The 4,856-nt window shown below is 46.3% G+C and overlaps 1 pseudogene; it reads left to right on the top strand.

Annotated features, from left to right (window-relative positions):
- Positions 1 to 200: 200 nt before the first annotated feature.
- On the top strand, positions 201 to 1,957 carry LOC108802116 (annotated as a pseudogene).
- Positions 1,958 to 4,856: the final 2,899 nt, after the last annotated feature.

Below are 4,856 nucleotides of genomic sequence, written 5' to 3'. Positions count from 1 at the left end.
AGAGCCTGTGCCAAGATTTTTCTGCCCCCTCCCTCTGGCTCCCTCAGGCGGCCGCTTGAGTTGCCTTACAGTAACGTCGGGTCTGGTGCTCATTGTACCAGAGCAGGGCACTGTGACCGGTCAGCCGAGACCCTCTGGGCAGTTGGAATCTGACCACTCGTGTTTTACTTACAGGAAGATGGAGAATGTAACAGATGGGACACTCTACCGGAGAGATTAAATGACAAGATACGGCAAACACTCTGAGCACTGAACTTCAGTCATATGACCCCGGTGCAGTCTGCAACCATTCCTTTCTTTATGGGCAACAAAGACATTGCTGCAGAAGCGGAATATATTCTGATTTCTTGCATCTCTTATTAGATAACTGGAAGTGGGAAGACTCTGGCCTTTGTAATTCCCCTTCTGGAACTATTGCTGAAGAGAGAAGCAAAGGTAAAGAAAAATCAGGTTGGTGCTATAATCATTACCCCAACCCGTGAGCTTGCTATACAAATTGATGAGGTGCTGTCACATTTCACAAAACATTTTCCTCAGTTCAGCCAGATACTCCTTATTGGGGGGTAGTAATCCGATTGAAGATGTAAAGAACACGGTGGAAACATCATTGTAGCTACTCCTGGTCGGTTAGAAGACATGTTCCGTCAACAGTCAGATGGGCTGGATTTAGCCACTAGTGTCAAGACCTTGGATGTTCTTATTTTGGATGAGGCTGACAGGCTCCTGGATATGGGACTTGAAACCAGCATTAACACTATCTTGGAGTTCCTGCCCAAGCAGAGGAGCACCGGACTTTTCTCAGCTACACAAACCCAAGAGGTGGAGAATCTTGTACGAGCTGGACTGCGCAATCCCGTGCGAATCACTGTAAAGGAGAAAGGAGTGGCTGCCACTAATACCCAGAAAACACCAACCAGGCTACACAATTGCTACATGATTTGCAAAGCAAATGAAAAGTTCCATTATCTAGTGAGTTTTCTACGCCAGAGGAAACAAGAGATGCATTTAGTATTTTTCAGTACCTGTGCTTGTGTGGAGTATTATGGGAAAGCCCTGGAAGCATTTATAAAGAATGTAAAAGTCATGAGCATTCACGGCAAAATGAAACACAAACGTAATAAGATCTTCACAGAGTTTCGAAAGTTGGACAGTGGTATATTGGTGTGTACAGATGTAATGGCAAGAGGTATTGACATTGCAGAAGTAAACTGGGTTAGGATCCTCCTAGCAGTGCCAGCGCCTTTGTACATCGTTGTGGACGCACATCACGTATTGGTCATCATGGCAGTGCACTCGTGTTTTCGCTTCCTATGGAAGAATCCTATGTCAGTTTTCTTTCTATCAAAAGTGCTCGCTGCAGAAAATGACCGAAATAAAATGTACCGTTGACCATTTGCCAAAGCTTAAGTCCATGGCAGTGAGTGACCGGGCAATGTTTGACAAAGGAATGAAAGCTTTTGTGTCGTATGTGCAAGCCTATGCCAAACATGAGTGCAACTTAATATTCAGAGTGAAAGATTTGGACTTCACAGCTCTTGCTCATGGGTTTGCTCTGCTAAAAATGCCTCGCATGCCATAATTGAGAGGAAAGGACTTCTCAGACTTTGTTCCTAGTTATATAGATACAGACTCTATCCCTTACAAAGATAAAAACCGAGAAAAGCAGAGGCAGAAGATGCTGCAAGAGAGGAGGGAGAAACAGGAGGTAGATGGCGGAAGGAGGAATTTTGCCAGGAACAAGGCCTGGTCAAAACAGAAACTACGTAAAGAAAAAAAGAAGAAAACAGCCCTTAAGAGGAAACATAAAGAGGGCTCTGATATAGATGAGGATGTAAATGAGCTGCTTCGCGATACCAGATTGCTGAAAAAGCTGAAGGGTAAAATCACAGAGGAAGAATTTGAGAAACAGCTGACATCAACTGGGAGAGCTGAGAATGGATCTGACATGTCGGACTAAAACACACATCTTTTTACGCTTTGAAAACTTTGTATAGATGTTTCCTGAGTAAATTTTCCTTCTGCCATTGCTGTCAGACACATTTTTAAAACTTTATAAATTGATAATTTATTGTAGAAAGAGTAAGTTCTTATTTGTTGCTCAGAGTATTCTTTTTCATAAAAATGTAAACATTATTTTTTTTTTTAAATTGTTTTTATTTGGTTTTCACAGAGTTTAAGGTACAACAGTACAACATACATCGCCGGAGTTCCAACACTCAAGGGCACATCTTACATAACAGTTAGAACAACCTTCCTATCCCCCCCACCTTCCTACAACCAGAGCTGTGTGATCTGCATAACATTCATGTACTTCAACTTATAGTTCTCCTGTTCAGAGCATTAATATGTGGGTTAGGAAAACTCCTTCTGCGACTCTGTATATGTGGGAGCCCCACCAGCAGGGTCTTTCATTCCTCCAGGGTCTCTAAATAATCAAGTATCCCTCAATCTTACGGTGTTCAGACTGTTCCACCTCAGTTATACACAACCAACATTCCTATTCCGTACAGTTCACTCATCAGCCCCAGTGGAAAAGGCATCCAGCCACTTCCCCCAAACTTTGTAGAATTTCCCTGGGCAGGCTCTATGAATATATGCTGCCTTATACATTGGAATAGCAGACTCCACCAAACCTCTCCAATTCTCCAGGGTAGGCGGGGTCGGCTTCTTCCAATTCAGGACTATCAGTTTCCTAGCGTAAAACAATAGAATTCCCAACAGTGTGCTGGTAGCATGCGTAGCCGTATTACGCTCTGTAAGACCCAATAAGCAGAGCCCCATCTCCGGCTGAATCTCCAGCATAAGGAACCGCTTTATGAACTCTATGATCTCTACCCAATAGTTTTTAATAGCAGGGCAGTCCCAAAACACATGTCTAAACCCAGCCGGAGAGAAGGTACATCTCCAGCAAGTCGCCGGACACGCGCTATAAATCTGGGCCAGCCTTGCAGGCGTATAATATACTCTGTGCAACATCTTGTATTGTATCAATCTATCTCTAGTGGAAATTAAATGAGCGAAGGGATAATCCCAGGCCTCCCTCCATTCTTCCTCATCTAGATCCTGTACCTCACTTCGCCATTGTGCCTCACACCTCCCCAGAGGGCTGTGCGCCTCCGGAAACAGCATGCTACATACAGTTGACAAGGATTTACGCAGCCCCAGAGTCCTCAGCAAGCACTCCAATGAGGAGGCACCGAAACTCCTCGGGGAAGACGAAAACTGTCCCCGAAAAGTATGGCACAGCTGCATATATCTATAAAAGAAGGAGCTCGGTAGTTTAAATTTAATACTCAGGTCTTTAAAACCCAGAATGTTTCCATCACTCAATATATCTTCCACTGTTTTTATGCCCTTCCTGGCCCAAACATGACAGTCCGGTATGGTGCTGAAATGAGCAAGTCTCGGATTTCTCCACAAGGGGGTGTATGGCGACATATCCAGCTCCCCACACCCAATGAATCCAACACCTGCCCCCATGCTTTTAATGTGGCCCGCATGGAGAGCGTGAGGTCATACGGGGCCCCACATCCCCTATACACCAGGGATGCTAAGGCCTCATAGGAGCCCAAACTGGCCGCCTCCAGCACCACCGCAGAGTCACCATCCTCTCTTGTCAACCACCTGTTTACAACCACCATTTGTCCTGCTAGATAATATTTCCTCATATCAGGCAGCGCCAGACCACCCCTCTTCCAAGGTGCCTGTAGAATGGACATTCTGAGTCTCGGTACCTGCGAGCCCCACACAAAGTCCCGGAACAAGCCAGTCACCCCGCGGAAAAAACTCACAGGCACCCAAACTGGAGAGTTACGGAGAAAGTACAAAAGTACAGGTAGAATCTTCATTTTCAGCAGGTTAACCTTACCTATCATTGAGATTGGCAAATGCTTCCATCCTATCAACCGTCGTTTAACCTGTGTGATCACTGGAGTTAGATTCAGTGAGGAATAGTCACTAACTTTAGCTGTGATCTTAACCCCCAGATACGTAATCTGTGAGACCCATTGCAGGGGGATCGATCCTTCAGCCGAGCCCCATAGTGGCCTCATCCAGGGGCAGAATATGGGATTTGGTCCAGTTAACTCTGTCCAGAAAATACAGAGAATTCATCTAGGATTCGCAGCACCTCTCTAAGAGAGGGGCCCGCGTCCGCCAGAAACAAGATTAGATCATCCGCGTACAAGGCAAGCCTCTCCTCAATAGACCCCACTCTGACCCCCTCCAAGGCCGCAAATTTGCGTAACGCCACAGCCAGGGGCTCCATCATTAGTGCAAACAACCCCGGCGACAAGGGGCACCCTTGTCTGGTACCCCTCCCCACCGGGAAACTGTCGGATAGAGCGGGGCCTATCTTCAGGGAGGCTCTAGGTTCCCTATACAAAACAGCGACCCATCAGCAAAATTTAGGACCAAACCCCATGTACTGCAGGACAGCTCCCATGTAGCCCCAGTCCACTGAATCAAAGGCCTTCTCAATGTCCAAGGAGACCAATGCTCTAGACCCTGCATTCGCATGTGAAAGCTGGAGGTTTGTGAAGACCCTGCGTAGGTTGGTGTGAAAGCTGGAGGTTTGTGAAGACCCTGCGTAAGTTGGTATCAGTAGATTTCCCTGGTATAAATCCCGTCTGGTCAATATCCACTAGGGAGGTGATAACCCCGGCCAAGCGCTGCGCAAGAGTCTTGGTCAGAATTTTAAAATCCATGTTTAGAAGAGCTATCGGTCGGTAGGAGGAGCAAAGCAGGGGATCCTTCCCTGGTTTAGGTATAAGAACAACATTCGCCTCATACATGGAAGCTGGCAGTCTCCCCCGCGCTAGGCAAACGTTATACAATTCCTGTAACCAAGGTGCCAT

The sequence above is a fragment of the Nanorana parkeri genome, unplaced genomic scaffold, assembly GCF_000935625.1.
Source record: "Nanorana parkeri isolate BGI_ZX_2015 unplaced genomic scaffold, ASM93562v1 scaffold2670, whole genome shotgun sequence".
Classification (NCBI taxonomy): domain Eukaryota; kingdom Metazoa; phylum Chordata; class Amphibia; order Anura; family Dicroglossidae; genus Nanorana; species Nanorana parkeri.
The sequence above is the reverse complement of the archived record's forward strand: the minus strand, read 5'-3'. Positions and strand labels throughout refer to the sequence as shown.